The sequence below is a fragment of the Delphinapterus leucas genome, chromosome 13 (assembly GCF_059928025.1).
Source record: "Delphinapterus leucas isolate spDelLeu-1000000601 "Yukka" chromosome 13, BTC_Dleu_Yukka2, whole genome shotgun sequence".
Classification (NCBI taxonomy): Eukaryota; Metazoa; Chordata; class Mammalia; order Artiodactyla; family Monodontidae; genus Delphinapterus; species Delphinapterus leucas.
In genome coordinates this window covers 33,027,851-33,050,638 of record NC_143141.1, presented here as the reverse complement: position 1 = coordinate 33,050,638, position 22,788 = coordinate 33,027,851, and the positions used below count along the sequence as shown (strand labels likewise).

General features: G+C 38.5%; 1 protein-coding gene across 22 annotated transcripts in view; it reads right to left on the bottom strand.

The window, feature by feature from the left end:
* Positions 1-22,788, bottom strand: part of EXOC6B (exocyst complex component 6B) — a 703,642-nt gene that overhangs the window by 91,686 nt on the left and 589,168 nt on the right. For 4 of the 22 annotated variants that reach the window (XM_089922302.1, XM_089922305.1, XM_089922307.1 and 1 more), the window contains exon 22: positions 1-22,788. This exon is cut by the window's left edge and continues 82,605 nt beyond it; it is cut by the window's right edge. The exons of the other annotated variants lie outside the window; for them this stretch is intronic. The gene's annotated coding sequence lies outside the window, so the exon portion shown is untranslated. 22 annotated transcript variants of the gene reach the window in all.

Sequence of the window (22,788 nt, the reverse complement as noted above, 5' to 3'; positions counted from 1 at the left end):
GAGAATTAAACAGCTTTACTGGCTTCCTAGTTGCCAAACAAAGAGAAACACACTAAATTTCTAGTTTCGGTAGAGTTCACCTGAACAGTCAAACATTTTCATGGTATTGAATTCTAGGAGAGAAATTTTTTTGCATGGTGGACAAAAAAGTATACAGGGTTTCTGACTTTAATTTTATAAAAGATTTGTAAAATTTTTTCCAAATGGATATTTCTTGTATCAGCATCAAAAGTCAAATGTATATGGTTTATTTTCACCATAAAACTTATCACTACCTGATAATTTATTGTTTATTTGTATGGTCATTTGTTTGTCTCTTTCCATCAGCTTGTAAACAGAGTGGGGATTGTCTGTCTTGTTCAGCATTGTATTCCTGCCTCATGAAAGAATGCCTGGCACAGAGAAGGTGCTCAATAAATGCTTGCTGAAAATACAAATAAATTTAAGTGGGTTAACTATTAGCCAATGGCTTTACTTGTTTCTTATAATCATTTCTAGTTTATAGAAATAATGCTATTTAAATAAATAAATAAAGCTTAAATAAGTTTAAATAAACAAAAGTTTAAATAAATAAAGCTATGTTAATGGCACAGAAAAAATGCACACTTTCTTTGGTATGGTAGGTAGGCATTCACCCAATTAATAGCTGGTTAAGCTGCATAAAATTGGTGTTTTCACTGACTATTGGTGGTTTTATATGGTTCAACCTAATATAATAAATAGCTGTAGCAAGTTATTTAGGTTAAACATCAAGAGTGAGTAAGATCAATTTTGATTGATATTATTTAGAATGTAAGCTTCCTGAAAATAATGATTTGGCTTAGCTTGTTTACTGCCAAATCCTTACTGTCTGGCATATAGTAAGTATTCAAAAATGCTTTCTTGAATTAATGAATGTTCTACTCCTTGAGTTATTTCAAGGAAATCTTCCATTCACAAAGTAACATAAAGCTTAAATGACAGAGTAAAAAGATTGATGATCAAGCTTCAATCAGTTTTTATAATTCTGGGGATAAAAGCAGTCTCTAAATTCTTGTATAAGCATGGCAATCAAAGTCAGAATGTGTCGCCCCTATACAGTCTCTATTATGTTGAACCAAACAGATTGGTACCTTTCTGATCTTGACAACACTGTCTAGATATGCGCATACTCTGCAAAAGTCAGATTTTTGTAAGCGAATACATTTATTTGGTTTTAAATCTATTACGATTTGGGGGAAATTTTATGGTTCCTTTTCCTCTTATCACTTATTAAAGACTCAATTTCAATTTGTTTTCTGAAGATGAAAGAAGCATGGGTCTTCATTATTTCACATGCTTACTTTCTATTTGATATTGCCAGTGTCTTCATACTTGCCTTTCCCCTCCACCTCACCCATCTACTTAATCCTTAGCGTGCTTTTTCCTGATCTTATTCTTTGATGAACTTTTCCTACTTGGATTCCGAGCCTTTCATCATAAACTAACCTCTTAGTATAGGTTTTCTAGGCACAAAGAATGGTTCAAAGTGTGCATGGGAATTTATGTTTAGGTAACAAAATTTGTTCTTCACCAGAGTCTAATAATCTAAAAGAAGTAGTTAATTTAAATGCCTTATACGAAAGGAGTAAGTATGATGATGACATACCTGCTGTCAAATGTGAACTGGGTTATTTCTCCATTGGTAAGCATAGATATGAACCAAATCCATTCCCACTGTTATTCATTTGAAACTAAAAGTGTCAAGAGGTTAGTTAATGAGATATATGTGTAAGTTTGAGGACAGCATTTTAATTTTAATTTTTCTAAGTAGGACAAATGACGTGGATGAGGTTTGAAACCACTTCAAAATCACTTGAGATAACTGGGTCTCAGGAAAATATACTTTACCCATATTGTGATACTCCCTACAGAGAAATGTATAAATATACTGGTCATTGGGTGTGACGAACACTTGACTTAGCATTTCCTCAGTTCTACTCTTTTGTAACTTTATTTATTAAGCATAATCATGATTAACACAGCTATAACTGAAATAAAATCTGACTTTTCATTTAACATTTAGCAAATGTAAAGCTTAAATAATTTCACACCTGATCAACATCAACATTAGACAACTATTTTTGTTTATACCACTTTATCACCACCAAATCTATTAGCGCTTGCATCCGTATCCATACCTTCTGATTCTTCCTCTGTTATAATGAATGAACTATCCTTGCTCCTTCACTTGCACACTAATCCCACTCTTTTTTGTCTACTAAAAAGCTTTGTTCCTGCCATTATCCCCTCTTTCGCTCTAGAATCAACTCTTCCCTCTTTATTAATCCCATCACCATGTAAACAGTGTTGTATTCTCTCTCAGTCTGATAACTCCTGAGTAAAATTAGGGCACAGGAAAGGGGAGAAGGGCATTGGAGCCACAGAAGGGGTTTTAGCTATTTTTGGAAGTTATGCAACTTTATTTAATTGTATTTATATAAACAAGGATGAAATGTCTGTCACTGTTGCCTTATGTAGACATTCTTTCTTCTTGCTCAATCCTGCGTGTGTACGCGTGTGTGTGTGTGTGTGTGTGTGTTTTGGTTACGGGGGACTGGTGGGGAGAGATTATTTTCACAAAAAAACATGCAACTCATCTACTCTTGATTACCACTGGCTCAATATAGATTTATACCCACTAGCCAGAGGCGAAATACCATTAAAAAAGAGGGCCCACCATAGATCTTTCCTGGTTAACCCATTTCTATTTCTGCTGGCTTCTGCTGAGATGGCTGAATGGATCAATGAGTCACATACAGAATCTCTTCAGCAAAAGGTTATCCAGGCACACCCTTGTCTTTTTCCCAAGAGCACACTTTCCTAACAGTAAATTTCCTAATTTTGGTATTCTTTTTGGAATGGAAATGTTTATCGTGTGCCTGTCCCACCATAGTATTCTGGAAACAACTTATTTTCTAGGTTCATAGAGCCATACATAGGAGTTTTGCTCCAGTATGTCTCATACCCAGATTCTCACCCACGTCTGATACAGATGATTTAGATGATGAAATTTGGGACTTTTGGGCTGATAATATTTAAATGAGATTTCAGACCTAGAGTAAATGTTGTAATGGGTTGAACTTTTGGAGATGTTGGAGTAGGGTGAATGTGTTTTACATGTGGGATGGATTTGAAGTTTTTAAAGCCAGAAGGTGAAATTTAGTGGGTTAAATGATGATCCACAAAAAGATATGTCCAGGTCCTAATCTCTAGTGTCTGTGAATGTGACCATAATTGGAAAAAGGATCTTTGCGGATGTAACTTAGTTAAAGGTCTTAAGAAAACATCATTCCTGGATTAAACAGATGAGCCTTAAATCCAATGGCAATTATCCTTATGAGAGACAAAAGAGGAGAAGACATGGGGAGAAGAAGAGAGGCCATGTTAACACAGAGGCAAAAATTGGAGTAATGCAAGCCACAAGCTAAGGAACCCCTGGAACTACCAGAAGCTGGAAGAGGCAAGGAAGGATTATAGGCCATAGGCTGTGGAGACAGCATGAGCCTTCTGACATTTGATTTTGGAATTCTGGCCTCCAGAAATGTTAAAAAATAAATTTCTGTTGCTTTAAGCCACCAAGTTTGTGGTAATTTGTTATAGCAGCCACAGGAAACTAATACAGCAAATAAGATAACACTCTGCAGATAAGGTAACTAAGATTTAAAGAACTTAAGTGATTTCAGCTTAAAGAAAAAGCATGAAACAGATGGTCTCTGCAACTGTTGCTTCAAGGTAGAGTGAAAAGGCACTGGAATGAAAATTAGGAGACTGGAGTTCTAGTTCTGGCTTTAGCTGTGGGACTCTGGAAAAGTCCTAACTTCTCTGGGCATTAGTTGCCTACTTGAAAAACTGAGAATGAGAATGATGAGTACTGGTGAATACAGTTCAAAACTGGCTGATCAACTGAATCACATGGGAAGCTTACATAAAACTATAGATTCCCAGCCCGTATCACACCACCCCTGTCCAACCTGCTAACTCAGAATCACTGCAGCTCTGAAATCTATCTATCTTTTAAAAGTTCCCATAATTAAAGACCACTAAGTTTGGGAATCACAGGAAGAGATGATTATTAAATCCCTTCTAGTGCTAAATTTTATATTGGATTAGAGACCTATTCTCATAGTTTTCAACACTTAAATGTATGGATGGTGTGGACTGTGTGTATCTGTGAACATAAAGAGGCTGAATGTAAAAGCGAGTATCTGGAACCTATTTATTCCAGGTTCCAGGGGCATGGAATTTGGGCCTAAAGTAACCCTTAATATCCTTTGTTCTGCATAACTAGTCACTGTCCCTAGGCTGACTCCCTCCTGTCCCATCTCATCATGTTCTGTGAACAAAATGACTATGTATTTTCTCTCCACAAAGGGAAAGCACATATGTGACACAACAGGGGCCAAGTGAAACAGGTATTGTTCAAAGTGTCTGTATATAAACTAGTACTGCCAACATGGATTTGTCACATCTGAGAAGAATATTCACAAAATCTTTTCCATCTTTCAGAAGTCACACAGCTTTAAAAAAGAAAATAAAACACATCTTCCTTCTTAGAAAAAGGGCCGAGTTTGACTAAATATGGCTTTGTTTGTTTGTTTTCAAACCCAGGCTTGAGTTATCTTCTTGGCTCTCAAGTTTAACATTTTTTTTTTCCTCCTGAACTTAATGTCTAACTACAATAGTAGGTATGGAAAAATTACATTTGTATTAGAGCCTAAAATTAATCATTAAAACTTGTTGATCCTGAGTGAACCCAATCTTAGCAGAATGAAAAATCGCTATGAATCCTTGGTCATTAAGTCAACAAGGAAGGAAATGTATTATTCTGATGTTTACCATTTGCTGAATACCATGTGTTAACAAGGCCTGTTAACATACAGAGCCTGAATTACGTGTCTGTCAGCTACAGAAGATCACAGGATTTGTGAATTCTGCAGAATTAGGAAGACCTAGAAAGGTCAATGAAACACGGATGCCTCCTTATCTTGAGGAAGATCAAAGCAGGAGTTACTTCTTCTGTTTGTTCCAACCACCCCATTTTCCAGGGCTGGGCTAGTCACCAAAACCTACACAGTCACACGACAGTATGAGGCTGATGGGGAGGAATCACATCATCCCAGACAGCATTCTGATTCCTACAACTCCAGTCTCTTTGAAGAGTTAAAGTTAAATGGGCACAGAAATATCTCATTCAGGCAATTGGGACTCTTCCCACGGTTCTGTATTCAGTCCTACAAAATGGACACCCTCTGGGAACTTCTATCCTGAGATTTTCAGGAGGAGGCTGGTTCACTCACTAGATTTCACCTTTAGAGTCTTTAAGTACTTTACAACAAAAATCCTACTTTGATTAGATTCTTGTGCATTCTTTTTTTTCAAATCTTTATTGGAGTATAATTGCTTCAGAATACTGTGTTAATTTCTGTTGTACAACAAAGTGAATCAGCCATATGCATACATATATCCTCATATTCCCCCCGCCCCCGCCTTGAGCCTCCCTCCCACCCTCCCTATCCCACCCCTCTGGGTCCTCGAAAAGCACCGAGCTGATCTCCCTGTGCTATGCGGCTGCTTTGCACTAGCTATTTTACACTTGGTAGTGTATACATGTCCATGCCACATATATGTCACTTCGCCCCAGCTTCCCCTTCCCCCCCACCCCCAACTCCGTGTTCTCAAGTCCATTCTCTATGTCTACGTCTTGGAATCTAAAAAAAAAATGGTACTTATGCATTCTTTAAACCTAAATGGCTTAGCATTCTTTCAATTATTATTATTAAATTCTCAGACTACTAAGACAAAGAAGCAAGGAAACGAAGATGTTTTTCTTTTAGAAAGTTAAGTATGAACAGCATGGAAGCATCTCTTATCTCCCCTATTAGACTGTGAGCTCTTTAAGGGCAGGGTTTATGTTTCTTTTATTCTGGTGTTACCAGCAATTAGACCAGGGATTGATGCAGAGTGGGTACTCTACGCATGCTTGTTGAATAAGTGAATGAGTGAATATAATAATAATATTAATAATAATAATAATAATAATAGTATTAGAAGGCCCTAATATATACAGACTGAGACAGTAATTACTCCACTGAAAATTTTAAGATTCGCTTTTCTTGTCATTGTGTCTATTAATGTTTCTCAACTATCCGTACCAACATTTTATAAAAATTTTCAAACATATAGAAAAGTTGAAACAATTTAACAATGAACAACTATATACCCATCCCCTAAATTTTACAATTTACATTTTATTATAGTTGTTTTATCATACACATATTCATCAATTATTCTATTTTTGGTGTGTTTCAAAGTATTTGTAGACAATTTCATCATGCATATCATTAATTGGAGTTCGATATTTGTTTACAATTCTACTTTTTTTTTATGAGATAAAATTTACAAGTAATGAAATGCACAAATCTTAAGTGTACAATTTAGATGAGTTCTGACAAATACAAACACCTGTGTAACCCCAATCCCTATTAAGGGAGAATATTTCCATCACTCAGTCCCTACCTCTCAGAGGCAACCACTCTTTTGATTTTTTTCCCACCTTATTAGTATTGCTTGATTCATGAATATTGTAAAGTAGATAGTCGTCTATTGTGAAATTTCACATAAACAACAGCATGCAATATTCTCTCTTTTACATAAGATTTCTTTCAGTCAGTATCATCTTTTGGAAATGCACCCATGTTGTTGTATGTATCAGCAGTTCCTTTTTACTGAAGAATGATATTCCATCACATGAATATACTACAGTTTATTCATTCTCCTATTGATGGACACTTGGGATGTTCCAGGTTTTTACAATTACGAATACAGTTGCTATGAGCATTCTTTTTAAAGTCTTTTTGTGGACATATGTTTTCGTCTTGGATAAATACCTGGGGGATTGGAATTGCTGGGTTATAAGTAGGTACATGTTTACTTTCATAAGAAAGTGCCAAACCATTTTCCAAAGTGAATATCATTTTACACTCCCATCAACAATGTAGGAGTATTCTGGTTGCTATAATCAGCCCTTTTTTTTTTTTTTTTGCGGTACGCGGGCCTCTCACTGTTGTGGCCTCTCCCGTCGCGGACCACAGGCTCCGGACGCGCAGGCTCAGCGGCCATGGCTCACGGGCCCAGCCGCTCCGCAGCATGTGGGATCTTCCCGGACCGGGGCACGAACCCGTGTCCCCTGCATCGGCAGGCGGACTCTCAACCACTGCGCCACCACGGAAGCCCATAATCAGCCCATTTTTTACTGAACAATTTAGCTCCAGCTAGTGTCACCCCAGTATGACATTCTGGACTCCTTTGTCTTAGAAGAGTAGCAGTGGTTGAGATCCCCCTTAAGTTTATAGCTAATAAAGTTTATAGATAATAATAAAGCAGTACCTTTAATTATACCTTAAAGAAATGTAGATATATGAAGGGAAATTTAACTGTGTGTGCATATCCAAGGGGAATGCTGGGGTCCATGGAGACTTTCAGGCTTTCATCGATATCATAGGGTGAGGTAAGCCTGATTGGGGCATTATGAAAGAATGGCAATCTACTTTTGAAAATTTGCTTTGGAGCAAGTCTGTAGGATAACAGAAATCATACCCAGTTTTGATTATGTGAAGCAACAATTGTGAGCAGAGGGTCACTAGCACAACCTCTGTGAAGTTGGAAGAGATTGTTTTAAAAAATGTTGCCACAGAGATCAAGTTCAAAGATTCCCTTTCCCTGCCCCATGGCCAATAATCTAGACAGGATTTCAAACACCCGGAAAGTGTAATGGGAAAGAATCTCATATAAAATGTGGGCTCCAGCAGATTTCAGAAAGGGGAGTGGGGGAAGTAAAAAAAAAAAAAAGAAAAACCCAGCCATCCAGATAATTTGATAAGAGAACAGAGAAGATCTTGGCAATTTCCTTGTAATAGCTGCAATTCTCGGTAACTTAATCCTTGGGGGGATGGTGAGGTGAAGATATTCCCACATGCAAGAGCATATTCCAACAAATTTCCTATTAGAGACACTGTCCACCAAAACAAAAGTCTTACTTTCTATCTGGTGATAATCTATAGATTTTTTTCCCCTAAAACACTGACTTAAAAATATGTTACTAAATTTATCCAGTTTAGAGACTACTACAATTCTGCTTGACTCTGTATGTGTCTGCTGCATGACATCTGTGATATCATGAACCTCCTCTGTCTTTTCTTCAGAGAGATGTGAAGATGAATAAAGAGTTTATGTTGACAAGGACTATAAACTAATACAGCTCCAAACACACTCCCCCAGGCACCCAGAATACAAAGAAAAAAGTAATCACTCCAAATGACCCCCAACTATTTAGAATTTCATACCATCAAGTCAGATGAACCAAAATTGCTACCACCTGTAAAGATTCAAAGAAATACAAAAATCACTAAGAAGAAGAAGAAGAAAAAAAAAACGTGGCAGATGTGCTTGGAGGGAGGGAGAACAAGCAGAGGAAGAACAAGCTTGGAGCACCCCCTCCAGGGAACACGTGATCATATCAGAGACTGAGAAGTTCTGCCAGATTCAAAAGTAATAAAACAACATGTTTTATCTATTCTTCTCGTGATTTCAAGAAAAGTTTGTTAAAACATATGGATCTTTTAGGATGATAGAAGTGAAGGGTGGAAGGAGTTTGACTTTGTCAACTCACAAAATCATGACTTTTAGCTTGGGAAGGGACCTTGGCAATCATTTAGTATAATTTGCTACCCAATATAAAACAGCCCTTATAAATGTGAATCTGTTTTCTGCTTGCATGCCTCAAGTTATAGGAAATGTGGTCTGCTACAATTTTTGAGCTCTCTAGCTGTTGACAAGTTTTTCTCTGAGAGGAAATCTGCTTCCCTTTAACTTCCAATCATGGGTCCTAGTTAGCAAAACAGAAGTAAGTCTACTCACAGTTCTCTTCAAGTTAGGTCCTCATATATTTTAAACTGGATATCATAAATTTCCTGAGTCTTCTCTTTTCCAGGTTGAAATACCCACAGTTCTTTAAATAGGTTTTCCAGATTTCTTGATAACCTGATTAATTTTTTCTTCTAAATGTACTTTATCAGTGTCCTGCTTAAAATGTGGTATTCCAAATCAAATGCAATGCCTTAGGTATGGGTTTATTCTCACAGCTAACTGCCTCCAATGACAATTGACAAGAAAGGTTAGATTACTTGTTCCCATTTACTCAAGAAGGTAGTGGCAGAGATAGAAATAGGAAATGAATCTATTTATTCTTAGGTCAGAATTCTTTCCACATATCACATTGAAAATAACCTGTTGGACAGAAAAAAATACGTTTCTTCAACATGGATGACAGAGTTTTTGTGATTACAAAAGGAATGAATGGAAAACAATGAGTCTTAGGATCAAGAACTTCCTTCTTCTAGGCCAGTTTAATTTCCTTACTTGGGTCTCCACTCCTGTCCACAAAGGAGAAGAAAATATAGTCTTACTTAATCTCTCTGGATAGGGGTCTTAAAGGATCTAGTAGCGGAGGATCAAAACATCTGAGTGAGCATCCCCTGGTCTTTGTTTCAGAGGTCCAGTGCAGCCCAGATGGGTTTCCTGCACCTCCCAACTGAAATCCCAACACTTACTCCCCGACATTAAAGACAAATCATAAAGAAATTCGAGACAATTAAATACTGGTCCAGGTGGTAATAGGTGAAGTCCTGGGATATAAACTATACTCACCTTTTAATCAGAATTTTGAATATAAAATATATATAGCAAAGGTGCAGAATGAAATGATGTATATTACCTCTGGGGTAATAGTTAAAATTAAGTTTGAGAGTATTGGGCAAAATAGCATTCTGTTGCATACTGGTTGGGTTTTGGCTTATGTGCTTTCTTTTTATCTTTCCTACCTCCCATAAGTTCTGAATTCATCCCTCAAAACACATATGGAATTAATTCAATATATACTTACTGCAAATCAACAAGACAAAAGGCACTGAGAATTGAAACTCACAAAAAAGAGAATGAGGCCTGCCTTAAAGGAACTTAGCAACTAATGTTAAAAAGACAAACATGCAGACAATAAACAAGCTATGCTGATATGAGAAAAAAATGGATGCATAAAATATAAACACACCTATACTGAAGCTTTTCCTCTGAAAGCAAGATCCAAAGTTGGGGGATAATTTAAAATTGGGATTAATTTACATTTGACATCAGACTGAAAATTACATGAAAGCCTCTGAACACAAAAGATCCAGAAACTGCTCTTCTTCTGTCAGTGGAATAAACTTGCCTTATGAAATTAACTGGTCCCTAGGATGAGCAGGTTTGTAGAACAGGCTGCTAGAGCCGGTTAACGGGAGGACAGCAGCCAGTGTCAGACTTGGCCTGCATATCCCAGTAGGGTCAGCTCTGCAGTACTTTGACTCTGATATACCTGAACTTCCTATGACTGAAGATGGGCTGCTGTGAAGAGACTATGCTCCATGGTCAAAAGTGACACTCAATCCTTGTTTGTTTGGGAGTGGGGCACTGCTATGTTTGAAGTAGAATATGAAAAGAACAATAGAGATAGGGCCAGGGCAAGCCATGTTGTGCTTCCCCTCCTGTCACCAGGTAGGCTAGTAAGCAAAAAGCTATTATGCTGGACACAAGCCATTCTTATCCCCAAAGTGATGGATTTTACAAGCTGAATAACAAATAGAAACCAAATCTAGGAATGTTCAATTCACTTTGAGAAATCCAAAAGAGAAACATCAATCGTCAATTGTTTCCCAAAGGGGTTGGAAGGAGAGCAGAATAAAGCAATTCTATAAAATGCAAACCCAAAGCCCTCATTGTTTACTGCATGGTAAATCATAATGGCAGGAGTGGTCTTATCATGTTACGCTGGAAAATGAGCTAAAAGAAGATAAAGTCATAGCCACAGCCACTAAATAAAGTAAATAAATACTTTATAAATGCAGCAGAATGCCCAGACAGTGCACAATCTTGCCTTTCTCAGCCACTCCTGCAAAGGGGAATCCTCTCTTTCAGGTTCTGCTGCAGGCACCGCAATAAAGCATTCTGATGGGCAGCTGGAACATTATGAAGATCCTGAAAGCAGCTTGCTTAGAACATCACAGGGCTTGGCTGATGTCTGAATTTGGGGCATAAAACATTTTATTTCCTTTCCCTGAATTAAGGAATGGGCCTATCCCCACGTGTATAAAAAAGGGATAATGTACCAATAAAGATGACGTATATAATCCACTGAACCACGTCGATCTCTCCTGCCTGTAGAGCTGAAGACTGACATTACGTGTTGAATGGGAACAATGCTATAGACAGCCATGGGAGCCAGAGTCTCTCGCTTCTACACTCTGCATTGACACTATCCCCACCTTTCTTCTCTTACTGTAAACACACACTGATGGTTTCACTTGGGTTCATCTCAACATATAAAAATCTCATGTGCGTCAAGACAAGACAACTCAATGAGCCAGTCATTTTACTTCTAGGTATGCTTTTAGGTATAAACTCTCAAGAAACACACATATGTATGCACAAGGAAACAAACAAGAATGTTCCATGAAATACTATTTGGAAAAAAAATAATAAAATGGAAACAACTGAAATGTTCATCAGTAGCAGAATGGAAAATAAAATATGGCATAGCAATTAATGGAATACTGCATAACAGATAAAAGGAACAAATTAGATCTCATTACTAGCATGAAGAAATTCTGAAAATACTACTGAATGAAAAAAATGTTGCAGAATGATACACAGCATGATCTACATACATTAACTTAGAAAACACACAAAGTAACATTACATATAATACACAGGCACTCATAAATGGCTTAAAAATATTAAAAAAAAACCTGAAGGGATAAATGCCAAATTCATGGCAGGAATGGGCTTGCCTCGGTATCAGGTGGGATGTTATCTATGCTACAATGTTTTGCTTTCTTTTTTTTACTTTCATGTAACTATTTTTCCTTTCTTTTTCTATTTCTTACCAATTGTATAAATTTTTAAATAAAAATAAAAATGACACAAACAAACAAAAATGATAATTTTCAAGTCTGGATAGTGGGGCTATAGTATTTGTTATATTTAAATTTCTTTAAAAAATTAGGTCTCAAAGGGGCCAATCACTTGACTGTATTTACTCTGAGGTATGGAAAAATGCATCTGTGGGATGTCAGGAATTCTAAACATAAGTAAAAACTTAACACCGTTTAATGTTTCCTCTGAAACTTAAAGGTGGAGAGTTCATGGCTATCTGAATGAACATTTGCTACTTCAGACATGGGCCAGCCATTCAGCTATACTAGTTCTAGGCAAGGTCATTGGCAAGAGGAGGCAGAATAGCATAACAATTAAGTAGCTTTGGCATCAGACAGATCTGGGCTCAACTCCCGGTTCGGCCACAAAGTGTGACTTTAGCTACGCTGCTTAACCTTTTTGAGCTTCAGTTTCCTCATCTATAAAATGGAAATAATAATTCTTATCTCACATAGTTTTTGGAAAATTTTCTGAGCTAATGTATGAATACACTGCTTAGTTTTTACCTAGCACATAGGAAATATTCAAAGAATGGTCAGTGAAAATGAAAGGGATGAGGGACCATTTATTGTTATATATGGGCTTTTTAAAGTTAACCATTCTTTTATTAATTTTACATACATGATGAATATGAGAGGTTTCCATCATAATAGTGGGAGATATGAAGGGGTGAATAAGTACGTATAGGATGTGAGGTGGTGACCAGAGACAGGAAGTCTTCTAGATGTGCCCCAACCCCCAACCCCCACCCGTCATCACTGAGAGTCACTATTCTAGTTTAGCAGAATCCAGGCCTGGGAATTTTAGGCTTCTAGAACAACAGAGGTGTAGCTGGTAGCTAGGTACTCTGGATCACTGCTCCCCTCTGGGAACCTGGATTCCAGAGATCACAGAAATGTGATACTTTCTGTTGGCAGCAGCTGAGTCCCCTGGGTGGACAAAATTCTGGGGCACTGGAAGGTGATGGCGGCTGGTACTCTTTCTAAGCAGCCTAGCGGTCTCAGGGGATCCCACCCTGAATTACAGGGGAGGAATCCCAAATGAAGGCCAACAGATTGTCCTAAGATATCTGTCCGCTCCAAGTCTCGCTTTCCTCCTGAAAAGGGACAATACTCTATACCTCTTTCCTCCAAATATCAATAAAGGTTCAGAATAAAAACCTAAAAAAATCTGAGCTCTTCAAACATATTAAATCACAAAATTTGAAGAAACCTCCAAAGGAGTCCATCTGTCTACCTATCCTTCCTTTTCCACCTTCCCGCCCGTGCTATCCAGAACACATCACAAGCCACTGTCGAAAACATAATAAAACTGCTTTTCTTAGCTGTTTACATTTTTCAACAACATTTTCTGTCAATGAATCCAACTTTGCCCCAAAATTATCAGTAGCAGGTACCTATTTTCCTCTATTTATTAATCTTCAAAAGTCACAGTGATCAGAAAATGAATAATAGTTACTTTCTTGGTGTTAAGCCTCACCTAAATGGCTCCTTCCCTAGACAAATAGGTGGCAGGGCATTTCTAGGCTAATCTAAGTATTTCTTGCTGAAATTTAAACCTCTGCTCTCTTAATTGTCTTTGTGTGTACAAAATACTTTGGAAGGAAGAAATCAGCAACCCAGCAATGTTTTTTAGTAATTCTCAAGTACAAAATTGCTCGAGCAATACTCTCCAGATTTTCATCTTCGTCCAGAGACAGTGCCTATCATTTTAGCAGCCAGGTGCTTTGACATGTTTCCTATTACGTTTAGAAAATGAGGTAACAGATGGTGGGAGGGATTAAGTGACATGATTGAGGCCAAGAGTAAGGGTTTTAGAACTCTATTCCTTTCATTCGTTGGGATATGTTCTTTCTGCACACTGGCGTGCATACTCTCAAGAGTCTAAATTAAGTAGGCAAAGATCATGGTGAATGCTGACTGTTTGTGGGTAAGAGTTAAAATCCCAGCCTTCTGAATATCTTGCCTGTCACTGAATCTTTGAGTGAGTCTGCCTACATTAATCAGTATCTCCTGAGGAGGGAACTTTGAGAGTCAAGAGTTGGTTTGTCAATGAGGTTTTTCACAACAGAGAAGCATAGTCTATCAAAGGAGGGGGTGAAGGAAGGAGGGAGTGAGGGAAGGTGAGAGAGGTGGAGAGACAGATTGAGGGAGGAAGGGAGGGAGGGAGAGAAAAAGGGAGGGAGAGGGGCAGGGGGAGGGAAGGAGAGAATGCCATTTTATCCTTCCATTTTTGGGGGAAAAAACCCACTTATGTTGTTGGTGCTATTACAATGTAAAGCGGTCTGTGTACCTATGAGGAAAAGCTTCATTTTCATCTTGATAAATACTTCTGGGTTTGCACATATACTGCAACAGATTATAGTTCAAGATCAAAACTGCACCTGCGGTTCACAATGACCTATTTTTTGCCCCAGTCCCCCAAAGTTGCTCTGTAGCAAAGCCAAGTCAAAACAATGCTCAACAAAAGACTGCAAGTTCCTGGCAATTTCCCTTCTACTCCACATGCTGCCAAGGTCACCTAGAGGTGAAGCTGAACTCTCCGTTTGCCTTTTGTGCTTTTTCCTCCCCATTTCCCCTCCCTCTACTTACGTACATACTGATATGGTTTATAGCCTGTACCTCAATAGCATTATCACCCTGATTTCTAACAGACCTGGGGTCAGGGGAAGCAGGGAAGGAGACTGGACGTGAGTATGGGTGTGGCAAGGTCCTGCTGCCTTATCAGGGAGGTAAGAACGGGAATCCACCTGGTATGCTTCTGGCTATGAAGTATGGTGAGGTGAGCCAAGGTGCCAGGGGGTCACTAGGAGTTCACTTTGGATAAGTGCCCAATGTTTGCAGGACTTAGCGTATCAACTTTTCTAATTTGCAAAGATATATTTCCTGTTGGGTTTCTTCTTCCCTGTCATCTAGGCAAAACAATCCAGTGTGCAGCTTGTTTGGTGTGTACAGGAAACATCCCCCCCTTAATTAAATCCAATTACGGTAATTCATTCAGAAAATCTGTGGGATCACTGGCACAAGTTAAACTGCCCAGGGTGGAAGTGTTGGGTGTTTAGCCAAGGTATCTGTCAAGGATACCTGGGTGCTTTCCTCAGCACTGCACTGACCTGTACCTGAACCTTCCCATCATCATTTCACAAACTACATGACCTTGGCATGCCTTGTTTTACTCTTCTGTAAAATGGCGGCTCTCACTATTTATTCCTAAGCTGCTTCTCTTACCTGCTTAGAGAGCCCTGGCGGGTAGAACTAAGTCTCAGTGACAGAAAAAGAAACACAAGATCAAATTTCAAGTTTGTGCTTTCAGTTCTGGGGGCTGAGGGTTGGCTGATGGAGAAGCCCTGTGGTTGGCCCTGAATAGGATGTTAGTGGCATTCTTCTTTTATGCTAATTTTGGATAGAATTGGCCATTGCTTGGGTCTTACTGGAGAATAATTATAAAGCAGGTGGGAATATTGACTAATTCCCTCCTGTTAAGGTCTTGGCTGAAAATATTGCAAAACACTAAGGATCAGTGTTCATTTTCTGAAGCTCACATTGCATTAAACAGAAGGTAAAAGATGCGACTAAAGACTCTACCCTTCTTGTTACAGTCAAATTGTGCTTACACCTATCTGACCTACTTTGCAATCTAGGTGTGATCAACAACAATGGTAATAATCACTTGCACTCAAACTAGAAGACTTTCTCCAATCAAAGTATTCATGGTCAAGACACATTTCAAGGAACTGGATTCTCTGCTGAAATACAATAGAGCGTGTGTACCCAGGCCCCTTAGCAAGTAGTTCATATATTGACATAAAAGAAGGACATTTATAGATATAAAATAACTTTACTTTAAAGCATCTCTCTCATTGGAGATTACTTGGCTTTTAAAAAATTTTCATTTAAAAAAGTTCATTTGTTCATTCATTCATTCATTTGACAAACATTTACTGAACAGCTGCTATGTGCCAGGAACCAAGGTAAGGATATAAAAACGAGGAAGGCAACAGTTTCTATCTTAATTAAACAGTGCACAGCTAGTAGAGGAGACATATAGGAAAATAAATACAGTATAGTAAGATACGCTGTATCAGAGCATTGTGTAAGGTGTTAAGGAGGTGCAAAGAGCAGGCCAGTCCCTGCCTGGGAGCGTCAGGGAAGGTTTCCAAGGGGAGGAAACATCTGAGTCTTAAAAGTTGAGTAAATGTTTGCCAGGGATATAAGTGCCTAGCTAAAAGGAAGACACTTTGCTACGTCATGTTGGGTGAACGGCAACAAATTTTGTGCGGTATACCAAGGGAGTGGTAGGAGACACAGCTGGAAAGGCAGGTAGGAGCTGGCCTAAAAAGATAGTTATATGCAAGGGCTTTCTCTTTCTTCCCTGCAGGTGATGGGCAGATCCAGAAGAATGATCAATCAAATTTGTATTTTAGAAAGGTCACTTTGGCAATAATTGGAAGGGAGGGGCTAACATGCAAAAGCAGAGGAGTCATTGAGACAAATATGTAAAATAACTACGATAAAGTTTATAAGTGCTGATATTAGTGTGGATACTTGCATAAGTTATGTCATGTATCTGCCACCATTATGAGTGCTATAGAAAATCAATATAAGAGTTCAGAGGCTGGAATGGGATGCTAAGGAAAGGCTTCACAGAGAAGGCAGGCAGACAGATACAGTTGAAGCTAGGATAGGGTGAGCATCCCAGATTGCAGAAATAGCACAAATAAAGTGTGATGCTTCTAAATAGAGGATAGAAACATGATGTACCTGTGAACTGGAGAACACCTATCAGACTGTTGGGGAAAACAAGAGGAATAAAATTATCTGAGGCCTTATACATTTAGGCAGGTATTTCAAGTTACACCAAAGTCCATCAAAATCTATATGGCACCCCAAAGTGGGACTAGGCAGTCAATCACTGTGGACAGTGAGGCAGTCAACCTCTGCTGACACTGAGCTGACACGATCATACCTGAAACTATGGTAGAGGGTTTAGTCTCTTTCTAAGTTTGTGCACTGGATTGAGATTAAACACGCTGGGCAAATACAAAGCATTTTCTTTCAAAAAGATAGATCCCTCTGGTCTGTCAGCAATGTTGAACCTTAATCACCAACCAAGTGAAATGCATTAAGTTGAGATGAGCCTGGATTACTGGTTTGTACCTTGTGAAGTTTCTTCTTCATTTAAGTATACTATAAGAAATACAAGTGTATATAACACAGGCTCCTACTAAAAAAAAAAAGTTGGGAAGGCCAAGAGTGTTTTTATATGTGTCCTAACTGAAACTTCTTTTGAAATAGGAAAACTTCCATGTTACCTATACTTTATTGCTTAAACTAGGAAGAGATGTGAACAATTAGATCATTCCATGAATGAGTAATCCCACCCAGTAATAAAACCCCATTTTGGATTATTATTCTTTGTTTAATAAACCAACAAGAGCATTCATTCTAGCCAGTCTGTCAAAAGCACAAAATGAACCAAACACTTTGTTTAGTCTAACAATAGGTACTCTCAGCCAAAACAAGGAGGATCCCCAAATTTTTGCTTTTATAAAATGTGACTTTACCATGCACTGATATTGTATAATGAGAGGGAAGAGGTGTGAAGACAGAAGTAACAGAATACTGCAGTTCGTTTTTACTCAGTGTGACAAGGGATGACATGGATTTCTTGCCAGTTTAAACGCATGACAAGGTATACCTTATAACCAACTCTGTCAATAAATCAATTGTTTATGGTATTCCCTTAACCTAGGACATACTTGACAACTGCAGTACCATTATTCAATTTTGTTGATTATATAAGGCAGTAAGCTGCACACTTCCTTTAAAATAATATTTCATGGACAAGAGAGAGTTAAAGTTTATCTCTGACTCATTCATTCAACACCATAAATGAACTCACCATCCCTCCTTGTCATTAACAATGCTAAGTTACTGCTGTATAATTTTACCTACCTCATTTTGAATAGTTCCATAAAGTTGTCCAAACCATGTGTCAACAGACCACTTGGACTTCGAGCAACACTTCATAGCTCTCAGCTGGTAATTACAATGTTTTCCTAAACATGTAGATAATATATGATTTCCAAACTGCAATAATCTTCCTAGGCCACTATCTGGCTTAGTCATCTTTCATCACTTCAGGAATCAATTCACCAAGTGGGCAAGTCATTTTCCTCAGCAGTTGTAACAAATTTTATGTTTCACATAGACATGGATGGTCAAAACTCATCTTTATTTTCTGATTAGTGCTGCTCAATTAATCCTCAACTCTCTTACAACAGGCACTAAAAGAGACATAACCTTCTTTCTAAAAGTACAATTGGCCCTGGACGTATCCTGATTTCACCTGTTCAGGTCTCTGGGTATTCAATAAAGCAAGTTCAGCCGCTGTGCCAAGAGGCCACACAGAGTTCAAGGTAACACCTCACAGCCATCAGCAGGTTAATTATAATTTCATTTTCAAACACACCGACTGCATGCTTGTTTCAACTCCAAATGACCTTACCTGCTTAATTTTTTTTTTTTGGGTGGGGGGTTGTCTACATGGAGTAAATTTCTGTCAGCAAAGCTGAAAGGCCACTTTGAGTTCATGGTAACAATTCATATTTTTAACAGGTTGCTCAAACCTAAATCCTCACCTTCAAACATTCCAGAGGGAACACTTAGTAGCTATGAAGGTAGAAGGGAGTGGGGGATAAGGAAGGGAGAGGGTAGAAAAGGGAAGCAGAGCTATGGCTCCTGCCTTCTGGAGTTTTGAGACGTTTGCTACCGATGGCCATCTTAGCTGATTCTGGCTCGTTGGGGAAGGCCCTGCACTTTTGGGGTGGAGCCTTACAGGAGTTTCTAGATATTTCCTTAATGATTACATCACTGCCAGAAACAAAACTGGGTCAAAAGCAGCCTTGTATTTTCATTCTTAAGTGATCACAACAGTGGAAGCTTGATTCTGCATTGGAGGCAACTGGGACAGATGCCGATTTCCTTTTGCTTCCTCAGTGAGTAGGAACAGAAAAGGAAGTTTTGAGAGGGATGAATGTTTTCTACAGACAAGCGCTCTTTTTCTTACAAATCAGGTTGAAGGAGCCCAGGTAACATCAATGAGAGGGGTCATTTCAGATGTGATTTTTCTTATCTCTGCTGCCTATATTTTACCACATGTCAGAATGACAAGTTTTGTGGGAATGTTTTATAAGACCAACTGACCCATTTTCCCACTTAAAAACCAAACCAAACCAAACCAAAAACAAGTGGCCCCAAAGCTTTTGCTCAGGAATGATTTATGCATAACTCATCAGTCATCTGCATGGAAATCTCGTTTTCCATTTCACAGAACTTAGCCATTTTTTGTTTGTTTTGTTTTAATTCTTTTATCTTTTCAAACTACCTAAATGACTGAACTGCTTAGTGTTTATTGTTCATACTATGAACTGTCTTGGACAGACAAAAAATAAGTAGAGACCCCACTAGCATATTTCATTCTTGGCCATTTATTCCCCTTGAAACAATTATTAGTTGCATGGTACTTTGCCTCAAATTGTTTAAGAGAAGTCTTCCCTGGCATTTAGATCCCACTTGGCTGGGCTGCATCTGCTTTCTTACAGCTTGATCTATCTTGTCAATCCCTTTTGACAAAATGAAAGGACAATTTCTATAATGTTCACTCATTCCCTCTTCAGAGGATCCTTTCTTGGCAAATAAGTGGGCGGTGAAACAACCCTTTTCACTCTCAAAACTTAACCGCGGATTATCTCAATACTGCTTTTCAAATGAGGGAAGTAATTTCTGGTTGCTGCAGGACCACAAAGAATTTAGATGAGTGCCCCACCAGAGAGCCTGAATGTTTTGTTATTGTTGCACAGCAATATGATTTAAAGTTTCTAGTTGCAGAGCCTGTTTACTTCTCCCAAATGAACCTTACGAAGAAGCCCAAAATACAAAACATATAATATCAAAGCTGCTTAGGCAAATTCAGGGTAAACCACCCAGGAAACTATCAGCTCAGCCTGTCCACCTCTCCCATTTCCCCAACTTCTACCATCACAGCACAGAATCACACCCAAGGGAGCTCAACAGAACCATTAGCTGCCACGCAACACAGCTTAAAAGCTACTAAGACTTGGTGTTGGTAGGAATTAGAAAGTAGGTATTTGTAAGTGGCAAATCATTTCCTCAAACTTAATTAACTCAGAACTATGCGAATGATCATGTCAGAACTTTTTTTTTTTCCATTAAATGACTATCTCTTGAAGACCAGAGCTTCGGCTTGTTTATATTATACCCCCCCACAATACCTAGCTCATCCTAAATGTTTAATAAATGTTGCACTACAATGCCTCAGATTGGAAAAAATTATTTTCGGTGCAGAACATGTTTTAAGGGGGCAGAAATGATATCTGCCCCCTCTCTCACTCTGTATTCACCCAGAAATCCTAGTCATCATATCAGACTCTCTTCATCACTGAAACACTCCATCTCACCTTCAAACAAGGTGACAACCGCCACACATCTCAGCTTTCCTTACTGAGAAATGTAGAATGACAACTGAAAGTTGAGGCCTTCAATAAAGCTTATTTGGTCTCAACTTTCCCATTTATAAATGGCAATAATCAAACTAATCATTTCCCTTGGCTGGCATTCAAAAGGAGGTAATGAGTGTTAAACTGAAGCAAGGAAGTCATTTGAAGTCTGCCTTTTATTTTAGGAAAATTGTTCCTTCTCAGTCAACAATCAACCAAGTATTTACTGATATCCTTTGTGTTTCTAAAAAGAGCACTGAACTTGACGTTGGAACACTGGAGCCCGAATTTAAGATTGTTACTTCATAACAGTAAGATACTGCTTGAGAGCACCTTGAGTATTTGTTTTCTCACCTCTGTAAGTAGAATAATATTTGCTACCTCACAAGATTATTTTCAAGATATAAAAGATAATATTTATGACAATATCAAGCACTTTTCCTGGTATATAACTGATTCAGGATCCTGTGCGGGATCCTAAGTACGTCAAGAGTAAAAGGAGAGATACGAAGGAAATGTGTTGTGACTTTGTAAATCAACTGCCATAAGGTGAACATCCAGGCAATTTGTATTTTAATGCCCAAGCGGCTCAGGGGTACAAGTTTAGCTTTAGGGGATTAAAGTTGTGCGATGGGGGTGGGAGGGACCCAGAGCTCTGGGTTTGTTCCAAAGTAAGCCTCAGGATATATCAAATTGAACTGGATTCAGTTCAATTACTAAGATTAAAGGCAGAAGCAGAGCCACATTTACTTTGTAGGGAAATCATACTAATAGTTGCTCCACGATATGAAAAGGACTTTCATTTCAATCCCCACAGCTTTCCCACCCTGACCAGGGATCGAACCTGTGCCCCCTGCAGTGGAAGCACAGAGTCTTAACCACTGGACTGACAGGGAAATCCCTCTCTTTCCTTCTTTTATACCTGAATCAGGACTGACCTGGAAGTAGAACAGAGTCTAGATATTCTCAGAAGTGAAGAAGTCATAGGCCTATTACCAGTGTTAAGATCTGTTCCTTTAGTTAATTATTCCTCTGCCAAACTTTCTGGAGTCACAAAGTCACATTTTTAGATTCCCCTCAGGGATAATCTGACCCAGTCCTTTAGATCAGAGTCAAGAAGGCTACAGTAAGGGACCTGGTGGCTTAGAAAATCTGACCTTGATCCACACAAAAATTATATTAGGGTTCAAATGCTAAAGAATTGCTTTTTGTATATGATAAAATATAATTCTGAGCTGGAAGCCATTTTTTTTTTTTTTTTTTTTTTTTTTTTTTTTGCGGTACGCGGGCCTCTCACTGTTGTGGCCTCTCCTGTTGCGGACCACAGGCTTCGGACGCGCAGGCTCAGTGGCCAGGGCTCATGGGCCCAGCCGCTCTGCGGCATGTGGGATCTTCCCGGACCGGGGCACGAACCCGTGTCCCCTGCATCGTCAGGCGGACTCTCAACCACTGCGCCATCAGGGAAGCCCTGGAAGCCATTTTTTATTCCTCTTAAAGTTCTGATGACAAAGGAAGTTTAGCTAAGCTAAACTTACCCTTTCCCTCTGGATCAACATTAGTGAACTAGCGAAACAGATAATTTTCCTAAAGGTACTAAGTCATCGAGAAACAGATGACTGGGGAACAACATCATTATCAACAACAATGACGACAACAACAACAAAACCCTGCTTTACTGAGCCAAGCAATGCTTCCTAAACGTACATTTTTCATTAGTCTCATAGCAAGCATGTATCAAGTACTTAATCTGCATAGGGTCCTAGTCATTACAACCTCTGGTCATCATTAATTTCATCTTGTCATTCTAGTTCAATTTTGCTATTTTCTCCTTTCAGTACTTTAAAAAAATGGCATGAGAACACAGCAATTTTTTATGAGATAGAATCAAAGAACATATCCTGACATTCCTTTTTGTACTTTTATTTCCCTATTACATCCCATAATCTTTTTTGGGGAGCCTTCATTGCCTATGACTGGTTCACAAATTAATTCAAATATGTTTCAACCATGGAAACTCACTATTTTTCCTTTCTATTCACATGTCTTGTGCTCATAACCCTTTTTCTAATAAAGTACCCCAAGATAAAACAGATGTTAGAATTAAGCAAAAAGAAATGACCATTTCCCATACACCATTAAAGTCCATGACGTTTACATGAAAGAATCATTGGAAGTTAAAATTAAATATACCTCAGAAATCATTTAGTCAGAGACATGGCTGGGAA